At 44.1% G+C, this 18,842-nt stretch overlaps 1 protein-coding gene across 2 annotated transcripts in view; it reads right to left on the bottom strand.

Annotated features, from left to right (window-relative positions):
* Positions 1 to 18,613, bottom strand: part of ADIPOR2 (adiponectin receptor 2) — a 59,622-nt gene extending 41,009 nt beyond the window's left edge. Inside the window, exon 1 of one of the 2 annotated variants that reach the window (XM_064155708.1) lies at positions 18,484 to 18,613. The gene's annotated coding sequence lies outside the window, so the exon portion shown is untranslated. Of the gene's footprint in view, positions 1 to 18,356; positions 18,454 to 18,483 lie in introns of those variants that run through there. The other variant, XM_064155707.1, reaches the window with a different exon arrangement.
* Between the last annotated feature and the right edge of the window lie 229 nt (positions 18,614 to 18,842).

Here is an 18,842-nt window from a genome sequence, read left to right as displayed (position 1 = left end):
AAATTGAACTGAGATCTTTTTCAATGCAGAAGAATGTTTCTGAGCCTGGAGCAACTGGACAAACCCATTCCCACCTGGCTGTTGAAACAAAGGAATAGACACCCTCTAGGCCACAAACTTTATGCAGGAAAGCATTTAAGATAGTTGCCTTCAGTGCTTTTTATCTGGATTGCTTCAGTGCTTGCTTGTATGTCTCTACTCATATGCCATCGCTATGCAGATTAAAGGGCTGGCTGGTGCCAAGAGGGGCCATCAAACAGCCCTACTTCTCACGTCTGCAGCCCTTAGAGACAATCTATAGTGTTTCTCACAACCTGCTCCAGGTGGCAGTCTGGAAACCCAGGGGAAGAAAGAGTTGTTACTGACCTAGCAAACTGAATTGGCTCGCTGACAATATGACAGCCCCAAAGTTTTACTACTTCAGTATTTTATATGCAGTCTTCTCTTAATCTGTTAAAAGGCTTATAATTATATCTTGGACCATCCCTTTAATTGTCATATATGTACATATGACAGCCTTCATCACAGCCTGTTGACCAGCTGCAGACCACACCTGTCACAACAAACCACAAGCCTTGCCAAGACTACCAATTAACACAACGGTCAGGACCTCAGCAGCCCAGTAGCAAGAGGCAGACAACCAGGCTCTTCCCAGTTCTTGCTGGTGGTCTTGGATAAGCTTCATTCACCAGGTAGTTAGCTAACTCTAGTTTATTTTGGGGTTCACAGGTTTGGGGTACAAAATGTGTGCAGTTTGTGTGTTTGTAGAAAACAAGAACAGAGAAAATGTGCTCCTTTGCTTATGCCCAGCAACAGCATCCCTTCAGCTAAAGACAGCATACATTCATCTCCTCAAAACCCACTTTGTTTTGCACAAGTTAAACACCTCAAACTCTGTCCTTTTCTGAAGCAGAAGTGTTACAAGAACACAGTAGGAATAACCAACACCCAGGCTCAGAGCACTGCATCAGCCTAAGATCAAAAAGTGCTACAGCACTTTTATCAGGTTATTTAACTACCAAAACCCAAGCAAAAGAGAAAGCTCTGCTGCGACTAGACTGCATCTAACACGTCAGTCAGAAGCAGATTGAGACAAAGGGCCGAAGTTCTAGATAAGAACAAGTAAAAGGTACTCATCAATTAGTATCTTCAACATCCTTAACACAATAGCTAGAGAACACTGGTTTTTCTAAGAGAAACATTGTTGAGGATTAAGAAACAAGCTGGAGGGAACTTAGTTTCCTTGATCGCTTAATACCATGGTAACACTGTTTGAAATTATCTTGAATTCTGATGCAACACCAAGCACAGTGGTATCACAATACACCACTGATGCAATTCAAAAGCACAAATGCTCATCTTTTGGTTTTTACTATCCTGTAACTAAAGAGGTTGTAAAACTCTGACTGTATTTATTATTTAGGGGGATAGGGGGAAGGAGGTGGAAGGGTGGTTGAGAGCCCCTCCTGGGGACTCAGGTTTCTGGGAGGGCTGTTGTGTGTCTGTATTACTTTTTAACTTGTCTATTTCTGTCTATAACTGTATCTATTGTAAATACCTGCTTTCATATTGTGCTAAGCTGCAAATATAAAGCTTCATTAAATTTCCAGAGCCACTGAGTCTAGTCTAGGTGATTTTCCAGAGTATGACAGGGGGAGGTAACACCCAAACCATCACAGTATATAAAGTACATGTATGTGTCTACGTATATACATGTATGTATGTGAATGTATATAGTCTATAGACTTCCAATAATATAGAAACTGGCAAGTAGTCTTATGTCTCTAATGTGTTATTTGTAATGTGTACAGCATCTCTTATATTTAATATGAAACTCCTGTACAACAGAGCTGCCTGGGGAGGTGGTGGAGTCACCGTCCCTGGAGCTGTTCAAGGCAGGATTGGACGTGGTACTTGGTGCCATGGTCTAGCCTTGAGCTCTGTGGTAAAGGGTTGGACTTGATGATCTATGAGGTCTCTTCCAACCCTGATGATACTGTGATATTCTAAGCAGCAAAATTACTAGCCATACACATGCAAACCCTGTAAGAAGGTATATAGCTTAAATTCAAGACATCCACAAGACCTAGACAAAGACACTCACACAAAAAGTCATTTTGCTGTCATTTGGCTTACCATAACACTTTTTTTAAGGGTGTGTGTTCCCTGCAGAGGTTTTTGCTAGTAGTTGAGGTCTGCAAACTAATCAGCATAGCTACATTAGTGTAAAACTATGTTTGAACCAGTTTAAGACCCTAAATGTGCTCCAAGATTATTTTCCAGTAGCAAGGAAGCATCTGGGGAATATACATGGATGTTCTGCATGACTTAGTGATGTGTTCAGATAACAGGCTGGGGGTAAGTGGTGCTGTGGGAACAATTTCTCTTCCAATTCCAAACACAGTCCCCAGTCTCACAGTGGAACTGTGAAAGGGAGCTGGGGTTGTTTAGCCTGGAGAAAAGCAGGCTCAGGGCAGAGCTCATTGCTGTCTACAACTACCTGAAGGGAGGCTGTAGCCAGGTGGGGTTGGGCTCTGCTGCCAGGCAAGCAGCAACAGAACAAGGGGACACAGTCTCAAGTTGTGCCAGGGAAGGTCCAAGCTGGATGTTAGGAGGAAGTTCTTCACGGAGAGAGTGATTGGCATTGGAATGGGCTGCCCAGGGAGGTGGTGGAGTCACCGTCCCTGGAGGTGTTCAAGAAAAGCCTGGATGAGGTTCTTAGTCCCATGGTCTGGTTGACTGGATAGGGCTGGGTGCTAGGTTGGACTGGATGATCTTGGAGGTCTCTTCCAACCTGTTTGATTCTATGATTCTAAATACTACTAATAAAAGTGCTTTGAGGTGTGGCAATGAGGAGTACTTCAATTCTACATAATTTCATGTGTAAAAACAACTGTCCATTCTTTGAAGTATGTGCTTGTAATCCACCCTCTGATAACAGAGCTACAGTCCTTGTTTAATAAAAGGAGGACTGGGTGTAACATTACATGAATGACATCAGCATCATTAAAGGAAAAAGATTGTTTTGTTATGTCAAACTGTTCACAGCAATGACTCACAGCAGCAGATACAGACAACAGGAGGTAAGTAAAAAAAACCTCTTCAAAGGAGATAGACATATTTACACTTAGATAAATACTTCAGTGGAGAGCAGAAGCTCTAATTTCACATAAGAAAATAAAAGTTGGAGTTAGACATTCAGGTTACCTTTGTCACAGACTATAGCATTAATAGTAATTACAACATTGATAAAAGTAAACACAAGGCTTATGTGAAGCACTTACAGTAGGTAATGATGGCTACATGTCACAATGAGGCACTACTGCTTGCCCTTGAGCCCACACAAGCACCACAAGGCAAGAGAAGATTGAAAGAAAAAATGCCTCCATGGTCCTCTACTTGTTCATGCTCCAAAGCCCAAATCCTAAGAGGATTTGCAACATCCTTCATAAGTTTGATAGTGATAGGCAGGGATTTGCAGACATCAAACCGTGGGGAAATCATAACCATGCAGTCCTGCAACACAGCACAGGCAGAGCTAGCAGCAGACCATCAGCTCTGTCATCAAGCTGCAAGGTCTCAAGACTGACACTTGTCAGGCTTGCTCCATCTTAATTTTGCCTGATCCATCTTTTACTCTGTTTAGCTGCAACAGCAGCTTCTCCAATTGATCTGCTATCTATAGCTCATTTATTGTACTTTCATTTACCTTGGTGTGCTATTATCCTCCACAGAAAGAGGTCTTTACAACACTGGCTTAGTAGGACAACAGAAGTCCTGAGAAGTGGGGGCAGGATGTGGTACAGAGAAGTACAAACATGGGAACAGATACAGGACATAGGACCCATGGCTATAACTAACTCACCAGTGGTCACTTAAAATACAGATAAGACTTGGAACTGGATAAATTTGGCTTTATCCATACTTATATAACATAAAGGACATGTTACATAGTCAATTCAGACATAAACAGGAGCTGCAGACCAGTGAAGAAAGAAATAAAGTGTAAAAGAATGTTAATGAACACAATAAAGCCTAAGGGGATCTGAGGAGCAAGAAACAGGCAAAACCAACATCATAATTGTCCCAAACAATGATCCCCAAGGCTGGCAGCATAACATTATCCTCTCCAGCAGTCCAAAGCTGCTGACTTTAAGACCCAGAACAACAACAGAAAGCTGTAACTGCAGAAAGGGCAAACCTCAGAAGTCTATGTGCTACAATTTTATCTGCCTTTGATAACATTTTCACACATGCAAGTACCCCAAACTGCAATATTCTTCTGGTTTTTAAGGATTAAATCTAGACTACAGATTCTTGAGTACAACTGAGAAGCTCTCCATCAACCTAACAATAGGTTCTTGGGTTTCCTTACCCACACGTTACTTTTACGTACACAGACACACACAAAGGGTTACTTCCTCTCTGCCATAAACAAGAATGTCACAAGAGGAGTGGAATCCTCCTTTCTTTCTCCTATTTTGCAACACTGAAGAGCATTGTTAGTGTTTAGAGCCTTGGAGGAAACTTGCAAGATAACAAAGGACAGGCTGGAGAGGTGGCCCAGGCCAACCTCATGACACTCAACAAGGTCAACTGTAAGGTTCTGCACCTGGGTCGGTGTAAACCCAAGCACAACTCAGGCTGGGTGGCAAATGACTGAGAGCAGCCTTGAGGAAAAGGACCTGGGGGTCTGGGGTGATGAAAAGCTCAACACGAGCCTGCAGTGAGAGTCCAGCCCAGACAGCAACCCTGTGCTGGGCTGCAGCAACAGCAGCATGGCCAGCACGGCAAGGGAGGGGATTCTGCCCCTTTGCTCTCCTGAGACCACAACTAGAGTACTGTGTACAGTTCTGGAGCCCCCAACACAAGAAGGGCATGGAACTGTCGGAGCCAGTCCAGAGCAGGGCCACAGGGATGCTCAGAGGGCTGCAGCAGCTGTGCTACAACAACAGACTGAGAGAGCTGGGGCTCTGCAGCCTGGAGAAGAGAAGGCTTCCAGGAGACCTTGGAGTGGCCTTCCAGTATCTGAAGGGGGCTACAGGAAGGCTGGGGAGGGACTATTGACAAGGGCTTGTAATGACAGGAGAAGGGGTAATGAGTTTAAACTGGCACTGAAGAGATTCAAACTAGATGTTAGGAAGAAGTTCTTTGCAGTGAGGGTGGTGAGACACTGGTACAGGTTGCCCAGGGAGGCTGTGGCTGCTCCCTTGCTGGAAGTGTTCAAGGCCAGGTTGGATGAGTCCTTGAGCAACCTGCTCGAGTGGGACGTGTCCCTGCCTATGGCAGGGGGTTGGAGCTGGATGATCTTTGAGCTTCCTTCCCACCTAAACCATTCTATGATTCTGTAAAGTCTGAAACAGTCCCGGGAACAACAGACCACCCGAACTTGTGACACATTCTTTCCCCAGAGGTGCTGGGGTGAGCTGGTTTGTACCAAAAGGCCTTTCATACCTGTATGTACACTCCTACAACAGCACCTAAAGACAAACCCCAGGGAGCTAAGCAGTCAATGTCTGCAGAAAGAAGTCCTAGGCAGCAGAGAAGACTCTCAATTTCTTTAAGAAATCCTAGGAACAGGAAAGAAACATGTTGGGAGTTGATAAGCATTCACACTCTTAAGAGTAGGAAGGGTAGGAATTTGGGCTGATTTCCTGGACAAGGGCCCAGACTGTAGGCACACCAGGAGAAAAAGAACTGGGTCAACAAACTACTGAATAGTTATTTGTCCTAGTTCTCAAATACTCACTGGAAGTACTCTTATTCTAGCCTAAACTCCATCTGGAGAGGGTCTTAATACATGTATTATGCTGACATGACATCTACTGTCAGTGGGGGATCTCATTCTAATATAATTAGGTTCTCTTCCTCTAAGAAAAAAAGAGGGGGAAGGAAGGAAAAATAGGATTAATTTGACGCAATGTCTTCTGTGACCAAGAAGCAACACAGCTCTTCAGATTCACCTGATGTACACAGACAGCTATCATCCATACTGAGTAAGTACAGCCCAAGCTTCTCAGCTGAGACTGAGTGCTACAGGAAGGAACCATCACTAATCTCTATGCCAAAGATGTACTTGGAAACCTAGCCCATAGCTCTACACAGGGGGGCAGATGTAACCAGAGCATAAACTCTGCCTCACCCACTTCTAAAATCCTGTCCTTGCTCTGCACTTCTCTGTTTGATTCTCTCCTCCCCCTCAGCCACTAGGGCACATTGCTGTCCCATGCAGAACTTGCTGCCCATCAGCACTCTCAGGTCCTTCTCCACAGGGCTGCTCTCTAGCACATCACCTCCCAGCCTGTCCTGGTGCAGTTTATTGTTCCTTCCCGGGAGCACAACTCTACACTTGTCCTTGTTGAATCTCATTAGATTCCTCTCTGCCCAGCTCTCAGTCTGTCCAAGTCTCACTGAATGGCTGCACAGCCTTCAGGTGTCTCAGCCAAGCCTCCTAGTTCGGTATTGTCAAACTGGGATGTTGTTTAATGGCCACGGTGCTGTTAGGTCCATAGTCAGACTTTATCTTAGAGGGCTTTTCAAACCAAAACTATTCTATGAAAATCCCCAGGTATACTATTATGGAAAACCATGGAAGGCTCTTCCAGCAGCACAGTAGTTACATGCATCCTTTCAGGAAAAAAAGACATTGACAGAATTGAAATAGCTAAGAACAGCCAATAATCCATGTGATCAAATTAATGTGTTAGAAGAGACTAGAAGCAAAACACTGAGGGATAACTGACCTGGCCAGACAACCAGCCAAACCCTGACCTATGTAGACAAGCAAGCAGTTGTAGCCAAGCAAACAAGAATATGAAGCCTTGCATTTATGAAATACAAAATCTGTTTTTATCACATGCTACATCATGAATAGTTCCAAGGTTCTACATCACACTTTACATGTTTACTAAATTGAGCAAGAATTTGCTTTGCAATATCAAGGAAAGTTATTTAAAACCAGAGCTGACTGCTCAAAACTGCAGTAAGATTTCAACACAGCACAAACATTTCCCAATCCTTACGTGGACAACAGCAGCACTACCCTAAACAAGAAGAAAAAGTTACAATATCAAGCACTGCATGTCAGAGTAAAGTCACCAAGTCAGCAGATGGTCACCTCAAACAAAAAGAAGCTGTTCTTCATGTGGCAAACAAACTCTGGAAGTCCTTGCTGCAGGATGAGTATTCACAGGGAAAACTGGAAACAGATAAATCCATCCAAAACTGTTAAGCACATGAAACTCTGTCTAGCTCCAGAAGCCCCTAAATACCAGGGCATGTATGTCATGTATCAGTCACATGTTCATGCTTAGAAACTGCTTTCTTCCTTGGGGAGTGGGCATCCTTGCTAAAAATCAAGGAGCCTAGCCAGTGAAACAAAAATAGGGAAGAAATAAAACGACTGAGATGCAGAATGAAAAACCCCACAGAAGAAAGGATGTGGGGTGAAATAAAATCTCCCAAGGGCACCTGGTGAAGCACCCTGACAATGCAAATAATGCCCTAAAGAGATTCAGGCAGCCAGTAGACACTACCCTGAGATGCTAGTGACTTTTATACAAGAGGACAGAAAAACTCTAGAGCTGCCAGAATCTCATTTGCCAATATTCTTCCTTCTCCTCTGAATGGCCAGTTTGACCAGGAGCAGTAGGTGGTCCTGCAAATTGGCCAGGCTTCAGATTCAATGGGTAAAAATAGAAAGGTTAAGGACATTGCACAGTCAAAGCCTCAGTGAGACATTCTGCAACCTGGCACATCTGGCATACAAACGTAAGGATTTCATCTTGCAGTAGGCCACACTGAGTGAGCTGCACCATGAACACATCCTTAGCACAACTCCCACACTACTCATCAATTGATCTCCAGTGAAATAAAACCTCTGCTGAGCACTAAACAGTTAAAAGCTTCTCAGTCTCTCCACTTCAGGTAGAAGTCTTCTCATTTTGGCCATGTGTGGGACATGAGACCAGGAAAACTGAGCAAGTGGAGCACAAGAATGTAGAGATGTTTCTGGAGCGGGGCTTGGAATTAAACTGCACAGACATCATGCAGCCTGTTGAGCAGCTTCCAGTCGAGAGGCATCCCTGCCCACGGCAGGGAGATTGGAGTAGATGATCTCTAAGGTCCCTTCCAACCTAAGCCATTCTATGTTTGTATTATACACAAGAGGGTGGTCAGAGAGTCTCGAAGGAAAAAAGCTTAAGCAGCAGCTTTACAATGTAGGTAGAACCCTGAGCTGGAGGATTTCTAGTCTGACTTAGTCTGGTTCATGTTATAGCTATTCTGGAATTCTAAGTTTCAATGGAATGACTCAGCTTCTTCTGGAGTCTCAAGGAAATCAGGATACTCAGTGTGTCCCAGTTTGGATTCTCACATACAAATCAGATACAACCTGTTAACTACTGAGTGCATTTACCTAGCTCCACGAGCAAGGTTTAAATCACCGCACAGCAAGTTGATGCCAAATTCAGAAGAGTAAATGTAAAAGTTTAAAGAAAAACTTAAAAGGCAGACAAACAAACAAAAGAAAAACAAAAACCTCAAACAAAACACCCAAAAAAAACCCCAAAGCAACCAAAACAACAACAAAAGAAATAAACTCCACATACCCAGAAACCCCACTGGAATAATTCCAATCAAAAACTCAATCTTACTAAATATCTGATGCACTGCTACTTTCCCCTCTAAACTGAAAAAGACAAGCTGGTTCAAGTCCTGTTTCTGACCACTTTGTATTCACACCTGGCACTCACCTCAACTACCAACTCCAATCTGAAAGCCAAGCTTATCATATAAAGTGTCCCCTTCCTCCAGAAGCATTTCTTGTAAGCTTTGTTCCTGAGAAATACAATGAAACAAACAGATCTTTTCTCTTCCTTGTGGAGAAACACACAGCCTGTCTTAACCACTAAAATATATTTCCCAAAAGACATCCAAGTATTCCTTATCTCTAATTTGTTACTGCTCTGACAAAGAACTGTGCTGCCTATGAGGAAGTAGAGATCAACTTCTTTCACCTCAAACTTGTCACTGATTCTTCATGGATTGAAGCTTGGAGAAGGTTACAGTCCAAGATTACCAGAAGGAGGATGTGAAAACAATATGAAAGACGTTTCACCAAGTTATCTTGCAACTAGGTAATAAATTTATGCAGATGGGAACAAAGTAGTCCCCAGAGTATGAGCACTATACAATAGCTATTAAACAGAGTGGATGACAGAATGCACACATCCCATTTAAATTACAATCTTTGGAGTTTTGTAGGCTCACTCACCAAGGAAACAACTTTGACTTAAAACTTCACATCGTTACAACTAAATTGCACAAAGATGCACAAGCACAAAATGAATGAAAATAGGAAACTTAATCATCACCTCAGGTACATCATTTGCCACAAAACATTCAGTGTAACTCCAGACGCCGTATTTCATTCAAACTCTCTGCTAAACAAGTTTTTGCCTCAGTACTTGTTAGAACTGATTTATTACTATCAAACACATTAATCTACATTCTGATCTGCCTCAGGTCACTTAAACTTAGTCAGAAAGGACTAAGCCATATACAATGTTGCTTTTGGTCCATATGGGAGTTTGAAATCAGAGCTCAGGAGAGATGGTCTATGACAAAAGTATTAGAGCATGAAAACATCAAGGAACACAGGAGATTTTTCCTGTAACTCATTCTCTCTGCTTCACTGCATGGCATGTTGTTAAAAGCCATGAAATTTCACTAAATGAAGGCTGAGTTTATCTTAGGATCTCATGTCACTAGAGTTGAAGTACACAGTACTCACGCCAGCTTCAAACTGACATACATTGCACTCCAGCAGAGGAGGGTAAGATAGTAAGTTACACTAACTACTTCTTCCATACAACAGGCAGTACACAAGAGAGAAAAGCTGGCTCACACATTGCAAGTATTAGACTGTGTACAGTAACTGCTGCAAACATTTCTATATGAAGCCTTAACACCCTGCGGTTTAAAATCTTCCAGCTGGAGGTCTTCCTTATTCAGCATTTTTCCCTTGGAAGGCAGAACTGTTTTGCACCAACAGACCACTCGCCCCCTAACAAACAATTCTCTAGACATCTTAGATGATCCAAGACTTCCAGCACTATCAAATCAAAAGCTCACAGACGAACACAAGTGGACAGCCACCGAAGGGAAGCAGTCTCAGCAGACGCATCCTGTTTGCCTGCTTGGCGGCTGGCTCACCGGCAGCACAAGGCGTGATACAGCTCTGTTACCTGTCACATCCCCAACGAAAGCAGCAGTAACGCACACATTCTACACCTTTCCTTTTTATGTCTGCCTGAGCAATTCATTTTAAGTGCCAGTAATTCTCAATTACTCCATCATTAGCATGACTAAATGTCATTCAACTGTAGGAATTACGTAATGATGTTTTGGTCAACCCCAAATACCATTGTTGTTACCTATGAGTTTGAATGCTGTAACAAATAATATCCTTATGAACTGTTCCCTTGTTACAAAGACAATACTTAAATTGTCATGCAGTTCAGGAGTCCCTTCTGCTTGAAATGAGAAAGCATTCAAATAGTCTGTTCTCTCAGAACAGGATAGAGGAATTTTAACACCCACATAGGATAAGGCCTCTCAAAAGGAAGTAAGATTCCAGGTGGTACTACACAAACTACTGGACACATCATACTGCTAAAAGAAGAGGAATGTGGAATTGTATCTTTTCAAGGATGACTTTGGACTGCACAAAACATTCACGTGAGTGTTGCAAGGCAGATAAGCCCTCGGGCATTTATGTAATAACGAGCTATTGACACAGAGCCAAGACATGAGTTTTCAGAGGGAAAGAGTCATGGGTTCTGTGATCATGCTTTGGTGTTCACAATGACTTTACTGTAATGTGTAACAAGGGGGTATTTGAACTGCTTAACCGATAGAGAAAGTGTCAGCTGGACAGGGCTTCCACAGAACAATGCCAAACCGATGCCCTTCTAAAGTACCTTCTGGTACCACTTTTCCAACGGCATTTAAAGACTGAAGCTCAAAACCCAAAGCAAACCTAGGTTTATGCAGAGCTGCACTGTTAACTCAACCCTGACCTTACCTGAGTATTTGAGAGCTTGGGGTATTGCCTCTGACAGTCTTGTGTATATCACCTCCCTCCCCCTACAGTGACCCATATGCTGGAGTCCTTCCAAAGCAGTTGGCACAACTGGCGTTCCCAACAGCATCACGCGCTAGCTAGCCAGATACTTGGCACAGAAGCATTTCTGCAAGTGCTGTGAAACTTGGAGAGTCTCTCTTACTCTCCGACAAGAATTAGCTTCACTTGAAATTCTGAGTTTGTCTTCATGGCAGAAGACAGAAAATATCCTACCTTTGAACTCTAGCATACAGGATCATAACCAAATTAAAAGAGTCTTACAGAAACGAGAGTTAAACCAAATACAAAACATCTTGGTTATTTTAGCAACACTACCTACTGAATCAAGCATTGATGATTTTTGTAACCCATTTTTTCATCATTAATCATAGAATCAAACAGGTTGGAAGAGACCTCCAAGATCATCCAGTCCAACCTATCCCCCAGCCCTATACAGTCAACTAGACCATGGCACTAAGTGCCTCATCCATTCTTTTCTTGAACACCTCCAGGAACAGTGACTCCACCACCTCCTTCCCCCTGTACAGTCCTAGCTGACTCAAGAACACCAGAACACCTATGAAAAATCCTGACAAAAAGGAAAAGAGGCTTTGGCAAACTAAGCTCTGTTTGTGGAGGATGACCTAAAAGGAGAATTTTAAAATAACTCAAAAACTATCCACTTCCAAAACCTATTCCTTTATATCTCTCATAGGGGTGGGATAATTCATAATTGTTCAGTAGCCAGAGAAATTCAGTGTTGCTCTTCTATACCAAAAACACATTTGAAAATTGCCCTTTAAGAAATACCATACAAAATCGAGTCTAAGCTACCTAGCAACTTCCTTCCCCTACATTAGTGAAGCTCACATAAAGGAAAGGATTTTTGTATCCCTTTTTTATCCATTATTGAACTATTTCTGCAGTGCTGCAGAATTTAATGATTGGCATCTATATGAAAAGTCAGGGTAGGAAGTAAAAGAGCAGTTGTGCTTAACCATGGACATTAAGATCATCTGGGACACAAACCTTTTTACTGCAAATTCCTCTTAGCTTGGACTATTGAAAGGTCAGAAAACCACTAAGTAAAGCTTTTGTTGACTTTGTTATGCTTTTCTCAACTCTCAGGACAGCCATTTCAGAAAACAATCTATTTTGTTCCCCACTGAAGGTACAGCAGGAAGACAGCCAATAGTTGGCACTTTGTCACACAGCTACTTTAATAAGAATTATGAATAGGTTCTTCCTCTTATTTTTACAGTCATGTCCCATTAAGACCAAAAAATATTTGCCTAAGAGATGAATATTGAGAACAGCAGAACATTGCTGTTATTGGCCTGGCAATGTTATATGCTCTTATGGGGAATACACTTACACTAGCTAAATTTGCCAAGTACACTGTCCTTCATAAGCAAATTGGCTGTAGCATGTCAGAAAGTATCAGATTTCTCCACCACCACTAACTTGTCTCCAAAGCAAATTCCACCAGCCATGGAGACCAAGACAAATCAAAGCATTAGGAAGGAAAGCAGAAGTGCATCCTTCAGTTTACAGTAAATGGCAACAGAATAGCACCTAGCACATCTCAGGAGCAGCCTGCTAGGAAACGCAGTGCAGCGTTCCTCACAGCATAAGCACACCTAAAGCGTCAGCTAAGAGAAGCTGCAATGCATGTTCACTGGCTCTTCAGCTGAAATCCTGCTGGCTAGCCCTTGCCATGTTTCAAATGCATGCAAAAGCTTGCCAATACTCCGAGGACTGGAGAGCAAAGACAGTTTCAGATGAACTTACCTTGGCACTGCACCGCTTTTTGAAACAACTACTGCAGACTGGGAGACGCAGACATTAAGTATCTCTACTACAAGCCTGAGTTAAAGATCAGCTAAAGGAATTTTACCACTAGCTAAAGGAATTTTGCCATTTAGATTTAATCTAAGCAGCCAGAGGTGGTATTTGCTCTTGGAAGGCAGCTTTGCCTGGCTTGATTCAGTTATTCCATTCCCAGCCTAAGTAATGCATTTTACAAAAGCCTAGAAACAACATACAGACATCTGTGGGCCTGAAGTCCTTTTATAGTAACTGATCCCCAAACCTATCACCCATCAAGCAGTTTGTACAAAGAACTAAAAGAGCACAGATAAGTCTGTGAAATCACACGAAGGAAACATCTCATATAGCATATATAGTTCCCTCCAGGACAGCCTGTAAATTCAAATGTCAATAAACATTCAACTTACTAAAACACACTTGCAACAACATAGAGAAAATCATACTGGTGAAACAATAAACATCCATCAGCAAGTAGCTAAAAAGGAAACCTCCCCAGAATGCTGTCGTTAAAACAGAAAAGCCCACTAAAGGCTCCTACCAACAAAACAACCCTTACCTAAAAGCTGTAGAACAGCTTAACACACTCAGCGATCCCCTAACAAAGCATGTACCACATAAACGGTCATCCTCTTGATGTAGAGCGAGCAGCAAACCCAACCTTGGCTTCAAACAAGCAACAGCAGCCTCTGCAATTCTTTCAGCAGATGGACTCAAGCAGGTTGTGGAAAAGAGCAATTAATTTGATCAAGAAGAGGAGGAGGAAAATTGGATGCACAAATACAGAACATGATGTTATTATGGTAAGTCAGCCTAGCCACACCTCACCTTTGAACGTGCTGATGGTCATAGCTCCATCGAGAAAAAACAACTCAGTCGGGCTAAAGCAGCTAGCCTTTTACATGACCTACTCAAATGCAGACAGTGGTGTAACATTATGACATCTAGTCTAAGTTTGGTTCCAGCATTAGATGAAAAAAAACATGAATACAGACCATCTTGAGATGGCAGAAAGATTAGAATGAAGATTCCCCCCCAAAAAAGGCAGGCAGATCTATCAGCAGAACACTGCAACATCCATTTTAAATATTCAGATATCTTTCAAACCATTCTGCAAGGTAATTATCTACTCTTGCTTACTGCTGTCTAAAGGTACCTTAGAGCCAATGATCACAGCTCTGTTCCAACAGTTTCCTCCTGCAAACAGTGCCTGACTTTTTTCTGTTCTCATAAGGGCATAATTAGTCCTGTTCAGAGAGCTACAGCAGCTGGCACACCCCAGCAAACTCCACTGCATTTTCACAGCTACCAAAATCCATCTAAAATGTGCTGCAAATTCTTCTACGCTGACATTAGATGTCCTCTGAACCCTATAACTACCTATACATTTGAAGGCACCTTTCTGCAAGCAGCTTAACTACAAAGCAGCCCTGAGAAGTCATGAAACATTTGCTGACACACAAAGTTCACAGAAGGCCAAAAAATCCTGCACAGCCACAAAAAGACTCCCTCCTCCACTAACAGAGCAACAGAGATTTGTAACCTTAGAATGCAAGAGCAATCCTGGCTACATGCAAAAGCAACTGACACCTAATCTTGTTTTGTACTCATCATCCCCAAAACATGTTTCACCTGTTCAAGAGACCAATCAGCTACAAACAAACAAGAACCAACTCAAACAGGTGTCACCTAACAAAAAAAAAAAAAGGCAGTTAGAAAAAGGACAAAAACACACCAAAAAAAACCCAACAAAACAGTGGAGGACAGAGTTATTCCCAGGAGGTTCTGAAACTTTCAAAGAAGTTATAATCAAAACCACGTTAAATCGTGGGGCAAATTGGTATTAAACATTCAGTATTTCCTCTTCAAAATTCTCAGCACCTTAATTTTGCCAACACCTCCTCGCCTCATGTGCTTTGCTACTTCTCAACTCCAGCAGCAGCAGCATAAGGTGCAGCACCTCCTTCCCTGAGAGAGGCTGTCTGCTTATCACCACACCACCTGCCACACTGCAACAATGGTGAGCAGGCTCCTCTATACAAAAAGATTGATACTGTGTCCTGAAAGGCAAGCTTGAGGTTCATCTTAACCTGGACTAAGATAAGGATTTTATGCCAAATTATGGAGACAAACTATCCAGAAAACTTATGCAATCACTGGGCAAGTTCAAACTCCAGCTTAGTTTTACAGTCTCAATCTCTGACTGCCACACAGAAAGGAAGAAGTTGTTCTTTTGAAAGCGCTGCAATAGGAACCATGTGGGAGCAACTCATCTCCTGCATATCATTTTACACAGGGATCAGCAGCACTCTGCTTCCAGAAGTAAAATGTTCTGGTGACAGGAACATATTTGATGAAACAAGCTTAAAATGTTTACAGGAGTAAATAAGGAGTAAGAAGCTGAGCTAGTACCAAGGATGTCTTTGTATTCTCGTTTTTTACAAAGCAGTTTCTATACTGAATTTGTCCTCACAAACACAAGGGCAGCCAGGCAGGGTGGGAAGTACAACCAGCTGAAATACAGCAGCTTCCAGAAAGGAGAAGGCATTTCAAACAAATGTTATCAGGGAGTGGTGTGGATTAATAGTCTTCCCCTTAAACACCGTCCCAAATACTGTTTTCATAATCACTACTATTATCTTGTGTGATGCCTTTTCAAATCTACCAACACTGTCTGCCAGAAAATTCACTGAATGACTCAGACCCAGACACTTCCAAATCAAAAATACTCAAACTGCTACTTCCACTTCAGAACTACTTCCATTTCAGCGTTTCGATTGTGGATGGCATAATAATCCAACAACCTCCTGAAGCTTCCCTATCAAGATTTTCCTCACGCACAAAGACAGCGTCTCCACTGCCAAAAGCAAGCCTCCTTTCTTTGCACACTGTCTTGGACAATATGGTTACACAACGAGAAATCTGTAAACTTGCAAACCCCTCAGTGCCTAACATGAAGTAGCTTTTGTACGTGAATGCTTGGCACAACTCCTTGACCACGCAACTGAAGCCGTAAGACAGCGTTTGCATCTCTGCTATTGAAGTCACCAGCAGCACATGCCCTGCCAATTCCCATTAATTTTCTATCATGACAAACCAACAAAAACACTTCCCTAGAGCAAGCACAAACTTTTCTAACTCCAGCCTTTTCATGCCGTATCCAGAAGTCAGTTTTCAAGCCTAAATCTCACTCGCAGACCAGCAGGAATGCCACAGCACTGATACAACTGCACCAGTGTGAAGTTTGGGGTGGGGGTAAGGGGAGTCCTTTGTGTCTGGCTTTCTTGAAGACCTGACACAATTCAAGCTCCTACACTCATCACATGTTTGAACTTGCATGTGAGAGGTACAAATCCACTGAAGGAATTTTCACCATGGAAGGTTTGGCTAAAGAACACCAAAAATATACTCGTTTTTTACGCCAGGTTATTTTTTCATATCCTTTTACACTCAGAAATTATCATTTTGAAAATCTGGTATGAGCTGGGATGCAGTTTTTAACTCTTCACTCACTTTGATTCAGTTTTCCACATCAACAACTCTTCTTCGTGGTTTTCACCATGAAGCTGCCAACAACCTTTTGGCTTACAAACCATACTCAGTTATCAGCTCAGACAAGAGAGTTATGTTCACATTTTATCAACTCATCTTGCACTTCCAACACAATAATGAGCTTCTTTCAAGTTGCCTACCAACATTCACTCACAGTCTTCGTACTGGATTGGGACAGTACAGGTGAAGTTTACACGTTAAGAAGTTATGCCCATATGTTGTATGGGCCACAACATAAAACCTCCATAACCAGGACTGAGTATGGGAAAAGCAAACCCAAACCACTCATCACTTCCTTTCTTGCATAAACAATATTAGCTCATAGCTGAAGATAACAAGGAAAACAGGCCGTGCTGCACCCATAATGCCATGACATGACACTGACTTCTGTCCATCAGGAACATATATATGCCACACTAACTACCACCAAATCTGAAGTATCCTCACCAGAGTTCTGTAGAAAGTAAGCTCCAGGAATCGGGATTTTTACAGCAGTACTAGGAAAGAAAGGACTGTACAGTACACAGCTCATCACTGACTAGCACAAGATCCATGAAGACCACGGACAGAATGGAACCAAGAATATAATACTGCCTGACGCTACAGCAAGGGAGTGAAAAGAGGAGTTTAAATTACACATTAAGGCCTTTAATCTTAAAAAATAAGACTGTGCCCAGAAAGCTTTGCCCAGAGGACTTGGCCATTATTACAAAAGCACACAGCACAGTTCCAACAGGCAACACAACTGCCTGGAGAACTTCAACGCTGCACGAAGAACAAAACGTACCTTTAAGTGAGGAGCAGCATCCAAAAGCTTTTCTGCTGTGTAACAGGTGCGTAGGACAGCTTAGACACACAAAGTGACAAAGCTTTTATGCCAAAGGAGTTGCAAATTAATATTAATGGTCGCCTTAAACGAATGCCTACAACACCCATTCGCTGCAGCCAACAACCCAACTGAATTTCAAGCTAAGACAGGCACAAAAAGAAACCAACACCGCTTGAAAGGCTCAGTAAGAACAACAGCTGTCATATCTTCTTTGTCTTCTAGCCGATTGCCATATGTCTCAACATCTCTGCTGCTCTTCCTAAGCAAGTAAGAGACGAACATCCCAGTCGATCAGAAAAGATTAAGGGGGAAAAAAAAGGGGGCGGAGGAAACTTTTGACAAAGTTTATGTAACTGTCACTTGGGAACAGGCAAACCGTGGTTACACGAGCGCCAAATATTTACACTGCCTGCTGCTGAAAACTCTTGTGTGTACAGCTACACAACCGCACCGAGGGCTCGGCAGGCGAGGCGAGGTTCCCGTATGGCGCAAGCACAGCCGTTAGTGTTTTTATCGCCTCCCTACGATTTTAGGAGCGGCAGCAGCAGATTTCCATGTCCTAACAAGCAACAAGTGTACAGAAGGCTACAAACAAGACCCACTTACGGTGCTCTTGACCCACTTATGGTGCTCTACTGGCCGAAAGCCTCCTCTAAATGAAATGAAGTGCTCCTTCGTGTCCTTCGGCAAACACCTCGACCGCAAGTCCGGCTCGCTTCTGCCCCCGGTCACCGGCCCACTCCCGCCGGGCCCACTCCCGCCGCGCCGACAAAACCCGACCCCGGCCGAGAGCAGTGCCTATGGCCGGCCTCTCCCCGCGCACCCCGGCCACTTATTCCTGCCGAGAGCGGCCGCGGCCCCAACCTCCGCCCCGCCACCGACCCCGGGAAGGGGCAGGAGGGACGGAAAAGTCTCCCCTGTCGCGGGAGTTCCCCTTCGCCACCCCACGGAGCCCCGTCCCCGCGGTCAGGCCGCGCAGCCCCTCCAGTAGAGCGCGGGCCGCGCGGACCCCCGGGCACTCACCTGGCAACGGCTGGCACCCACCCCGGCGCCCGCGAGGTGCTGCCCGCCGCCCCGCGCCGCCCCCCTCCTGCGGCAACTGCTGCCGCCGCCGCCGCCTCCCGGCCTCGTCACCTCCCCCGTGCCCTACCGTGTCATCATCGCACGAGGCCGCCGCCGCCAATGCGGGCCGCGCCACCGCGCCTGCGCACGGCGCAGCGGAAGGAAGAGCAGGAGGCGGCCCGGCGGCAGCTACGGCAGTGGGGTCGGGACGGAGCGGCCTCCGCGCAGGCGCACAGCGCAGCCGCCCGCCCCGGGCCGCGCAGGCGAAGGGACGGAGGGGGGCGGGAGCCGCCGCTGATGGCTGCGGCACGCCACGGGGCCAGCGGGCACTGGTTACCGCCCTCCGGTCCCGTCCGGTGGCTGCTCGGTTAATCAGCTTCCCTTCTGCCCGCCTCCTGGGAAAGGGAGTGCGGCGAACGGCTGCGGGTTGTACCGCAGCTCCCCGCC

This window comes from Pogoniulus pusillus, chromosome 15 (assembly GCF_015220805.1).
Source record: "Pogoniulus pusillus isolate bPogPus1 chromosome 15, bPogPus1.pri, whole genome shotgun sequence".
Classification (NCBI taxonomy): Eukaryota; Metazoa; Chordata; class Aves; order Piciformes; family Lybiidae; genus Pogoniulus; species Pogoniulus pusillus.
This window is presented reverse-complemented; position numbering and strand designations above follow the sequence as displayed.